General features: G+C 47.6%; 1 pseudogene; it reads left to right on the forward strand.

Moving 5' to 3' along the window:
* The first annotated feature begins 627 nt into the window (after nt 1-627).
* Nucleotides 628-746, forward strand: LOC118611575 (annotated as a pseudogene).
* Nucleotides 747-12227: the final 11481 nt, after the last annotated feature.

A 12227-nucleotide genomic window follows, 5' to 3' on the forward strand; every position in this document is an offset into this window, starting at 1 on the left:
GGGCTTGAACTTTCATACCCAAACTAGAAAAACAAAGCCCTGAAATTAACCAGACCCATCCTCCCAAAAAGGTAGTTTAGAGACTGTATTAGTCTGTTAGGGCTGCCATAACATAATACCATAGACCAGATGGCTTAAACAACAGAAATTTATTTCTCATAGTTCTGGAGGCCAGAAGTCCAAGATCCAGGTGCCAGCATGTTTGGTTTCGTCTGAGGCCTCTCTTTTTGACCTGCAGATAGACTTCTTCTCACTGTGTCCTCACACGGTCTTTCCTCTGTGTGCACACTCCTATTGTCTTTCTGTGTGTCCTAAACTTCTCTTTTTATAAGAACGTTAGTCAGATTTTATTAGAGCTCACCCTGATGGCATCATTTTACCTTAGCTATCTCTTCCAAGGCCCTGTCTCCATATATGTATGTAGTCACATTCTGAGGTACTAGGGGCTAGGGCTTCAACATATAAATTTGGGGGGACACAATTCAATTCATAACAGAGACCATATTACAGTAGCCCCCCTTATCCACGGGGCATGTGTGCCAAGACCCTTAGTGGAAACTGCAAACCCTATATATAGCTTGCTTTTTTTCCTGTACATACATTTTCACTTTAAAGAATTACTTAACTGTCTACAGCCATGCCACCCTGAACAAGTCCAATCCCATCTGATCTTGGAAGCTAAGCAGTGTTGGGCCAGGTTAGTACTTGGATGAGAGACCACCCAGGAAGACCAGGTGTTGTAGGCATTAAAAAAAAAAAAAAAAACAGAAAGAATTACTTTATTGTCTACAGCCATGCCACCCTGAACATGCCCAATCTCGTCTGATCTCGGAAGCTATGTTAGTGCTTAGATGGGAGACCACCTAGGAAGACCAGGTGCTGTAGGCATTAAAAAAAAAAAAAAAAAATTACTTTACTGCTTCTCTGTGACGGGTCCAAATTGCCAACATCACTACTTTCCAGAGAAGGGTGAATTCAGCAGGGAATGGCAGAGTTGGTTTCTCCCACCATAGAATCCCCGGTCTATCAGGGCAGATAGACATGAAATGAATAATCCTAAGGGCAGGGTCAGAGACAGCTTCCCCGAAGAGGTAACATTTAAAACGCTATCTGAAGAGAAGGGAAGGTAGACAATAAAGATGATAGAAGGTTGTTCCAGCCAGTGAGAACAGCGTGGACAAGGGCTGGAGGGCTAAGAGATAGCTTGGTGAGTATGAGAAACTGAGAATAGAGCGGCCTAGAGGGTGTGGGCCATGTGAGGCCATTGACTTTTAAGTGTGGCTAAGAGAGGCAGATAGAGCTGGGGTCAATAGACATGCAGGGCCTCGTAGGCCTCAGGAAGAACCTTAGACTTCAATTCAACAAAACATTCATCGATGCGCCTTGGTTTGCCCATCTGCCAAATGCGGATGATAATAATAGCGCCCGCTTCACAGGGCGGTTGTGAGGATCGAATGAGCAATTACTTCTAAAGCATTTAAAGCACTACCTGAGATATGCTAAATGCCGTATTCATTCCTTCTACACGTATCTGTCGAATGCTCACTGTGTGCCAGGCACTTGGGATATCTTAGGAATTAACAGTGGGAAGTCCCTGCCCTCATGAACTTGTGTTCCGGTCACAGAAACTAAAAATTACACGATGACCAAGTGAAATATAAATAGTATGTTGGATGATCAGTGAGTACTAAGGAGGGGAGGAAGGCTGGGAGGGGAGCAGGGCGGGGGGATGGGCCACAATTTAACTAAATCAGCAAAAGCCTCCCTGAAAAAGTGACACTTTGGCAAAGATGTTGAGCAAAGGAAAGAAGGGAAGGAGCCGCTGGGTATGTAGGGAAGGGCACGCCCAGCAGTGGGGAAGGGCAAGTGCAAAGGCGCTGAGGTGAGACTTGCCCAGCGTGTTCAAAGAATAACAAGAAGGCCAATGTGGCTGGAGTGGCCTGAGGAATGGGAAAAAGAGCGAGATGAGATCAGAGAGGGAAGGAGGTGAGTGACAGACAGTGTAAGGTCTTATGGGTCGAGTAAGGCCTTGACTTTTGAGTAAAATGGGGGCCATGTGGGTTTAGAGCAGAGGAGGGACAGGATCTGCCTTACAGCTGACTTATATTTTAATCTAGATGTGCTAGCTATTATTATAATACTATAATCATATAATCTCATATTATATGATTATAATATAATAATACTATATCTTGCCACCTATCGAGTGCCTATTTATTCTGTGTCCGCTAAACATTCTATTTAATCTCCACAAGAGCTCGACAAGGTAGGGAGGTGGGGTTGGGATGAAGGTCTTATTTTTGTCAAGGAGAAAACTAAGGTTTAGAGAGAAGTGAATGGCCCCAGAGCCACAGCTGGGGAGGAGAAATTCGAACCCAGAATCCTGCTTCATTCCTAGTTCTAGCCTTTAGCCTACACTGCCTCTTTTCAGCTGTTAACAATATGAGCCTTTGAAGCTTAAAAACCGTGGAAGGGAAATCTGAAAATCGAAATGGTTTGGAAAAGCTTAGGGGGCCAGCTGAGAGGGACAGAGCCAGGTCTCCAGTAGGCAAGTCCTGGATAGAATCTTCCAGGGGGAGGGGAGAGCCAAGCTGCTGTCTGGATCACTGCATCGTTTTCATTACTGTGGCTTTTCCCGGGCCCTCTGTAAGCCCCGGGAGCCTTCAGGTCACGACAACTCTCTAGAATGGGTCCTGTTCTTGTCTTCATTTTCTAAACGAGTAGAACCAAAGTTCAGAGAAGCTCATCAACTTGCCCAGGGACACACAGCTGACAAATGGCTGAATCAAAACCAGATCTAACTTTAAAACCTGTTCTTAGAGGGGAAGAGTAAGAAATCAGGCTGGTGTGAAATCCTCATCAGACTCCCAGACCAAGTACCTGCCTCCACGAGGGGGCCGGAGGGGTCACTTCCTGTCCTCCCCACCATCTCAGCCAGGACACGTTTAGCGCAGACAATGGAAAAATGCTGATGTCCACCAGAAGGAGCCAGCCTCGTCCAATCAGCCACGACCTTGGAGATGAGGTCATGGGGACAAGTGTGGCTGTCGTGAACCTCCTAGTGGGAGCCCCACACATGTCTGCCACACCCACCAAGGGCCAAGAGAGATCCCTGTTGTTTGCAGTTAAGGCCATAGACCCTGAAATGAGGCTACTTAGGTTCATCCCCGCTCTGCCATACACTGGCTTATGGGACTTTGGGTGATTCCTTTAACCACTCTGTGCCCCATCTGTAAAACAGGGATCATGGTAATACTGACCTCAAAGGGTAGGTGTGCAGATTACAGCTGGTGGGAGAAAAGCACTGTAAATAGCACCTGGCTCATGGTGAGTCTTCGATAGATGTCAGCCACATGTATCATTATATCATTATGATTATTAATTTCTCTGTCTTCCATTGTAGGACGGACAGGCAAAGAATATGGATATGCAGCTGAAGTGTGGGCACCTGTCTGTCAGTCTCAGATGTGACGCCATTAAGGGCATAAAGAGAACGCTGAGGCCAGGAACATGATGAAGCCCTCCTGTTTTCCTGACCATTTGTCTGTGGGATGTTCCCATCTTGTTGAGAGCGCTGGGGACCACTTTTTTTTCCTCTTGCTGGCTGCCAACACCCTATCTGCCCATCTCACCCAATTCCTGGAAGCCACCTAAAAAAAGCAGTGTATAATTCATTAAATAAGCAAAAGAAATTCATTGGAGTGGCTCAATAGTAAATAAAAGGAAAATTTTAATGTAAGGATCTAGGAAGATTTCTGTAAATCCAAGGGTATATCGGTTAGTGCTTGCTGTGTAACAAACAACCCCACCAAAAAGCATAACTTTATGAGTGAAAACAACAGCCATTTATTTAGCTTCCAATTTTGTGAGTTCTCAACTTGGACTGGGCTCACCTGGGCCATTCTGGTCTCTGCTGGGCTCGCTCATGCATCACAGCCAGTTGGCAGGTTGCCTAGGGGCTGTCTAGACTAAGACAGCCTCAGCTGAGACAGCTGGACTCTCCTCTCATTTTCCAGGACATAGACCCACATGACAGAGGCAGGATTCCAAGAGTGAGAGCAGAAGGGACAATGCCTCTTAGGGCCAAGGTTAAGAATTGACACATCATAACTTCTGCCACATTTTATTGGCCAAAGCCAGTCACCTCTTGATGAGAGCACAAGAATCCATGGCCATATTTTGCAACCTACCACCAATGGCAGGAGTGCTGGGGCCGGGGCAGTTTCTCACTGCTTTTCTCAGCCTCCCGTCCCTCACCCTTGTCATCTTCTCCTCCAGGAACATGGAATCTCGGTTCCCTCTGTGCGTGTGTCTCTACAGATGGGCGCTTAGTGTTTCTTCTTCCACGCAGAGAAAGACACCGTCCTGTAACTTTCAAGTCCACGACAGCGCTGTTTGAGGGAACAGCTCAGCTTAGCCAAAATCCCTCTGCCTTGTTTCCAAAACCCGTGGAGAAGGCATCTGATTGTCTCACCTGGGTCAAGTGTCAACCTTGGTCTCTCCACTGTGGCTGGGGTGGGAGCAGGGACATTTTGTACAATTAGAGCCTCAGGAGTTTAGCCCTATCTGTGGGGGCTCAGTGCTCAGATAATAGGGGGAGGTTTTGCTTCATACGCTGGGCAGACACCCCAAAATATGTCTTCTACACATACAGCCTAATTTTGCTCCTTTTCAAAAAGAAAGAAAAACTTCCTAATGCAGAGAAGGGAGGAAGGTGGTCACAACCCCCAGAAATCCATTTACAGATTGACTACTCAGATTTGAGCTGCTGGAGAATCTTGGCAGACGGCAAAAGGGAAACGATTACGGATGAAACTCCCGTGTGAAAATACCTCACATTTGAGGGACGTTCAGTGCTTTTGTGACCAACGGAAAGCCACCTACACGTCATTAGGATTAGTAATAAGAGTGGCAGACCTGAGTTCGAATCTCGTCTGTTGAGGGCTGTCCATGCGCCAGCCACTGCACTGTGTACCCCGTGTGATTCAAACCTTATACCATCCTCACCGTACCCACTGAGGAAAGGACAATCTGCCCTCATTTCACAGACAAACAGGCAAGGCTCAGAAGGAGAGTAAATGACTCGCCTGGGGTCACGTGGGTAACACGGGGTGGAGCTGGTCTCCAAGCCAGGCTGCCTGAAACTTCTGTTCGCAGCCACCCCACTGCCCTGTCGCTCCCTCCCTGAGGCCGGAGCTCCTTTCTCCTTCTCTCATGGTCTCCTACCTCTTATGCAGGATAGATGTCATTGTGATCATGAACAGAGGATAAAAATGAGGCTCAGACAGGGCAAGCGATTTGCCCAAAGCCAGCCAGCTGGGTGCGCTGCCAGCTAAAGTCCACCCAATTCCAAAAGCTGTGCCTTAGACCAGCGCTGGTGAGAGCAATGTCTACACCTACAATGTTCAATGCACATGGCCGCAGAGCTCTTGAAATCTGTATAGGGTCACTGAAAAACTGCATTTTAATTTTATTTACTTTTGATTAGTGTTTATTTATACGCCACTTGGGACCAGTGGCTATTGCATCAGACAGTGCAACTCCGACTCCTCGCTGTTAAAAATAAAGAAATCTCCCAGCACCATATGCGTCAATCACTGGCTCCATGACTGTTCTGGGGTCCTCACGCTGGTCTCCTCAAAAGTGCAGATTTGCTCGTAAGTCCCTAACATTTAACCAGTTTCTTCCCCTCCTGACACTTCCTGCTGTACCTCTCACTTTCACTTCCTTCCCTCCATTGTCACAGGAGAAGTTAGTCATCTCCTGCCTGGTTGGTGACAAAGGGAGCAGCTCTGAGTCTGACTGAGTCACAGGTGACACACTGCAGCTACCTTGGCCACTAGCCAGTATCTAGCTGTCCCTGGTCTGGGCTGTAACATTGCCTCATGCCCTTTGGAACAGCTAAGAATCACTGTGATGTTCCTTCCCCACTAAAATAAACTGCAGATTTCCTCAGAGAGAGCTCCTGGCCACTGTGATAAATTCAGTCCCCTGGCTGAACGACACAATGTGTCGTTAAATATTTATTGGTGTGATTATTGAACAGTTCTCTCATCCGTTAGACTCTCAGCTTCATGGCAGCAGGACCTGTATCTGTCACACAGTGTGTGCTCAATAAATGTTTACTGAATGAATGAATAAATGAATGAATGGGAGACTAAAACCACACCGCTAGGAAAACGCAAAGGCTCCGAATGGATGCATTGACTCTGTCACAAACCCTTCTCCAAGCTGGAGTTTAACTAGAATAACTCGACCCAACTCTCTCATTCATCAAATATTTATTGAGCACACACTGTATGACAGATACAGGTCCTACTATCACGGAAGGACTTCCCGCATCGATTATTGATGTCTGCTGACAGCTTGGAACAGAGAGGAGTAGTAAGTCCCACATTTGCTTCCACTGCTCTTCGGCGGTGTGTCGTATTCTCTCTACTGCCTCTTCGAAAAACGTTACCCCCTCACAAAGTCTACCTAAAGTATACTGGGAGTCACAATTATAGAGGCACAGCAAGATGCCTGGGCTACTGGAACGAAGTCTAGTTCATTGGTTCACCCGACGAATACTTCCTGAGCACCTTCTATGTGGACCTTCTATGTGGCTGGCTCTGTGCTAGATGCTGGAGACATAGCCGTGCACAAGACAGACATGGTCTCTGCCCTCACAGAGTTCACAAACTCCAAAAGCCAGCCCTCTCGTGCCCAAGTCCTCAGCCCTCCCCACTTCCCACCCACCTCGCAACCTCTTCCCTTTCAAAAACACACGTACTCTCTCTTCCTCAAGCTCCCAAGCATGCGCGCGCTCTCTCTCTCTCTCTCTCTCTCTCTCTCACACACACACACATCTGCATGAGTAAGTTTTCTCTAAATTTCAGTATTCACAGAAAAAAATTCTATATGTCAGAGTGAGAAAGCGGGCTAATGAGCATATAACAATCAGAGATCAAATAATCGCTAAAGCCATTCATTCATTCATTCATTCATTCAACCACCTTCTTCCAGCACCTGGTCTGTGTCCAGCCCTGTGCTGAGCAGGACCAGGGCCCAGAGGTGACCATGACAGCCACAGACCTAGCCTCCCAGGGCTCACAGTTCAGGGTGAGAGACAGATCCATCTCCAGTGACAACCTAGGGTAGTCAGGGACTGGGATCTGGGAGCCCAAAGGGAGCACCTGATCCCGCCTGCGGGGCCAGCAGGGCTTCCTAGAAAAGGAGTCACCTATACCAGAGAACGCCCTAAGATGATTAATAATAAAACCAGTCATGTCTCAGGAAAGTGATATGTAGCAGACGTCATACTAAAGGATTTTAATGCACCATTTCCGTTTATTTCACCAAACTCTAGAAAGTGGATGCTATTATTAGCTTCATTTTACAGATGAGGAAATTGAATTGTCAGTGCCTAGCTGTGAGTTACACAACCCCAGCCCCCATCTCCTTGGAACTTAACAGCCCGGTGTTTGACAGAGTTCCGGCCCCAGAGAGTGACAACTCAGAGTGGCTGGGCTGAGACGGGGGAGCTGAGGGAGCTCCAGGATGTCCAGCCTGGGGTCTAGGGAGACTTCCTGGAGGAGGGGACAGCTCAGCCATAGCCTAAAGTGTGGGTAGCCATTAGCCAGGTGAAAACCAGAGGAAAAGTGTTTTCACCAGAAAGTGAATAAACATAGTTTGTTTAGAGGGACTGAAAGGTTTCAGCCTGGCCAACCAATGAAGGGGGCGAGGAAAGATGTCCGAACAGCGGTCGGGGGCCAGGTAACTCCAGAGCTAGTAAACCAGGCTTAGGAATCTGGACTTCCCATTTTGTTTTCCCTGCTCATTCTTTAAGTTTTTGTAGATCCCACGAATAAGTGAAATCATATGGTATTCGTCTTTCTCTGTTAGATTTATTTCACTCAGCATAATGTCTTCTAGGTCCACCCACGTTGTTCAAATGGCCAGATTTTATTCTTTTATTGCTGAGGAATAGTCTAGTGTGCGGGCGGGCGTGTGTGTGTGTGTGTGTGTGTGTGTGCGCGCGCGCGCGCGTGCAAAACAGAAACAGACCCATAGTTACGAAGAACAAACTAATGACTACCAGAGGAGAGGGAGCTGGGAAGATGAAGTGGAATTAGAGGTATTAACTTTCAGTTATAAAATAAAGAAGACACTGGGATGTAATGTATATATAGTCAATAATATTGTAATAACTTTGTATGGTGACAGATGATTACTAGTCGTATTGTGGTGATCACATCGTGAGGTATATATATGTCAAATCACTATGCACTGAAACGAATATAACACTGTATGCCAACCATACTTGAATAAAAATATTTTTAAATAATATAAATATAATTGTTAAAAAAAAAAGAGAGAGAGAGAGATTTGGACTTTGTCCAGCAGACATCAGGGACCGGCTGAAAGTGGCTCTGATTGGTCATCAGACTGTGGCGGGCGGCTTTCATTTCCTTCCTTGGGCTTTTTGGAGGCTGTGGGATTTGGAAGGGGAGGTTAGAGGGGAAAACCCAGTACAGGGCCCCTCCCCGCAGCCTCACCCAGAGCAGCCTTGGGCAGTGGTGGGGTGGGCAGGGTGGGGGGCAGCATGGGGCTGGCGGGAGATGACACCCAGAGCAGCCTTGGGCGGTGGTGGGGTGGGCAGGGTGGGGTCAGCATGGGGCTGGCGGGAGATGACGGGAAGTGCTCTCTGGTAGCCAGTCGGCCCTCAGGGAAGGACAGGCAGGTATTTGTTCTCTGGGTTCTTTTTTCCTTCCTGTCTTTTTCCTGTTTAGCTTCTGAGTATAAACAAAAGCTCTGCCCCCGTCAACCCCAACGCCCCGTTCTCTGTCTAACCCCAGAAGGCGACACGAAGAGGGCAGGATGGGGTTTGTCACTTCTATTTGCCACAAGAGAAATGTGGAATTTAGCTGCAGCAGGGTCTTTGCCCTGTTAATACTCTCTATGGCTCTCTACTGCCCTTGACGGAAGTGCCCAATTAAGAGCACCCAGCAAGGCAACTCAGGGGCATCTCACAAGCCTCAGGGAACCATAACAGTTGCTGCCTTTTGTCGAGCAGCTAAATAAATAACTTTTTAACCATATCATTTATTTCCAAGTAACTTATTTAACCATCGCGTTTTTCTATGATTCCCTATTTAATGGATGAGAAAAAAGGAGGCAAGATAATCAACACAGGTTGCTTAGAACCATCAGACGGTAACTGGTGAAGCCAGAATTTGAGCCAAAGGGGTCACGCTCTGGAGGCCCCGCCCCCACACCGTCCTTCGCAGCCTCCCGCTCTCTCCTCCCCGCTCCTCTCCCTCCTCCCACTTTGCTTCTCTCTCTCCACTCTCCCCTCTCCCTTCTCCCCCCTCCACTGTTTCTGCCTCCCTCTCTTTTTCTCTCCCTTTCTCTTCCCGACATCCTCTGCCCCTAGCCTATAGGTTCCCACATCAGATCCCTGGGACAAAGCTTCACATCTGAAATTTTAAAAACTTCAGTTCACTACCGTGAGGGCCCCTGAGTAGGAAACACTGCCACACTCTCCCACTTTGCTGGCGGGAGAGCCAGATGAGAATTGGGCAACAGCCGCCCAAACCACAAACGGAGCCAGCAAATCAGTGTCTGGAGACACCCGAAAGGCCCATCCACTGAGAACAGGTTCAAAATGTATGATGTGTTTATACAATAGAATGCTACACAGCTGTGAATGAATGAATGAATGAATGAATGAATGAGAGGAAATTTGCTATGTCCTTCAGTGGAAAGATCGCCAAGCTATGTTGTGAAGTAAAAAGCAAGAGGAACCACAGCGATGTAAAATACAGCATAGAGAATATAGTCGATAATATTGTAATAACTGTGTGTGGTGCCAGGCGGGTACTAGACTTATCGAGTGGGTCGCTTCTTAAATTATATCATTGTCTAACCACTATGCTGTACACCTGAAACTAATATAAAATAATATTAAATGTCAACTGTAATCGAAAAAGAAGAACGGAAAGAAGCAGAACAATGCTACTTCTTTTCAACGTGGAAGGGAAGAATAAGAGAATATATTCATATTCGCTCAATTACACCAGCTTCTAGGGGATTCTTTTGGATCTAGAAGTTGGAAAACCATAGTGTCAAGAAACTCCCACAAGCCCAATGGAAATATCCATTTACTTATTTATTCTTTCAATAGCTATTTCAATCCTTGAATGAAGAAAAATGTCTATAACTGGCCCCAACTCAAAAGGAACTCAGAGTCTTGACAGAGACACAGAGAAGCAAGCAGAGAGTCCAGCACAAAATTTGCTAATTCTTCCAAACCTGCTGTTCCACATTCATCTCAGTCTCAGTCAAAGGGGCCTCCTCCTCCCCTCAGGTCAGAGCCTTGTGGTCGTTGGAGAGAAAGGAGTTCCTCTCAGGTCCACATCCAATCCATCAGCAAAGCCCTGGGTCTCTACTCTCAAAGAACACTGGGATCCAATCACTATTTCTCACCTCCCTTCCACTACCCTGAAATGAGCCTCCATCGCCTCTCGCCCAGACCACTGTAGTCATTTCCCCACTAACTTTAACCTCGCCCTCATACAGCCTGTTCCCCACACAGCAACTAAAATATAAATAACTCTCCACGGCCTACTAGGCCCATTAACATCTGGTCCCTTCATACCTCTTTGTATTATTCCTTATACTCCCATCACTCTTTGCATTCCAGCCACAATGGCACCTTCGCTGGTCCCCAAGTCCGCAAGTAGTTTCTGCCTCAGGGCCTTTGTGCCTGCTTTCCCCTCCCCCACTCATGCCTGAAATACTTACCCCAGGCATTTGCTGAGCCGACTTCATTTGGTTTCCACTTAAACTCACCAGCTCAGAGATGATTTTTTTATCCGTCAGCTTTCACTAGATTTCGCTGCAATATCAAACCAGCCCCAAATCTTGTTGACTTGTATCATCAGTTTCTCACTCGTGTTACACGTTCACCGCGGGTCAGCTGTGGCTCTTCTCTACACATCTTCTTCATCCCGAGATCCTGGCTGAAGGGGCAGCCCCATCCAGGACAGGCGGCTAAGGTGACCAAAGGAAAAAAACAGCGACGAACCAGGCCGCGCCTTTAAAACATCTGCTCGGAATTGGCTGGCGCCTTCCAAATGCGAGCCACTGGGTGAAAGCTAATGTGCAGGCTCACGTTTGCTGAGAGGAACATCGAAGCTGTGAGTTTGGGGCTTCTGCCTTGGGAGGAAAGGACGCATAGGGAAAACTGGAGGGAGTCAAAAATGTTGGCAGCCACAAAGGAGGGATCTGAAGAAATTCTTGCCCCTCTCCTTACCCTGTCTCATTTTTCTTCATAGCTTTCGGCACCTCCTGGCATAGTACCTGTCTGCTTTTCGATCGCCTTTCTCTCTCCAACTCCCATCCAGCATGGAACCTCCAGGGGGCAAAACATTCCTCTCTTGCTCATTGCTTTATCTTTAGCACTGTGGACAGGGCCTAGCACATAGTAGGTGCTCAATAAATATGTATCCATTGAAAGATTCCAAGGAGCAAAGGGACGTGGTGGGGAAGCCCAACGCACCACGGGAGCCAGAAGAGGGTGGTTTCAAAGGGACCCCAGACCACCCCTCAGGGCGCAGAAGTGAAGAGGGGTCAGGGAGGCTGTCAGGAGGGACCAGACAACTCCTCGACTCAACCAACCCATTCCAAATGTCACCAATCTCCCTTCCTCACGTCCTTCCTCAGTCTCCTCCAGACTTGAAATCTGACATTTTATTTAATGCAGCAATTTTAACAGCATTGACCTTTTGGCCTTTCCAAGTGGTTATTGACCCAACTTCTCCCCTCCAGGAATACCAGCCACCAAACGCCTTCCCCCTGCCCTCACCGCATCCCAGCCCCTTCCCTGAGACCCCCCTTTCCTTGACCTTATCCTTCACTCCATCCCTAACCTTCGGCTCGTCCCTGATCTTTGGCTCTTCCTCGACACCACTTTTGAGCTTCCATCCTTCCCATCACGTGGAGTTATTCAGGACCAAGCTCTACTGGTTCGCTGTCAGACGTCCCATTGCATCTGAGAAGTCAGCTGCCCCATGGGGAAGAGGCAGAGTATGGGATGAGGTGGGCCGCAAATCTGAAGCCCAAACGCCAGCAGGGGAGCAGGGCAGCCTCTGACCATCCAGAGGTTCTGGGAACTTGGGGAACCCCAGAGGGTGACAGCATGGTCTAGAGGAGGAACATAGCAGTCCCAGTTCCCCAATTCAGAG

The sequence above is a fragment of the Rousettus aegyptiacus genome, unplaced genomic scaffold (assembly GCF_014176215.1).
Source record: "Rousettus aegyptiacus isolate mRouAeg1 unplaced genomic scaffold, mRouAeg1.p scaffold_m13_p_14, whole genome shotgun sequence".
Taxonomy (NCBI): Eukaryota; Metazoa; Chordata; class Mammalia; order Chiroptera; family Pteropodidae; genus Rousettus; species Rousettus aegyptiacus.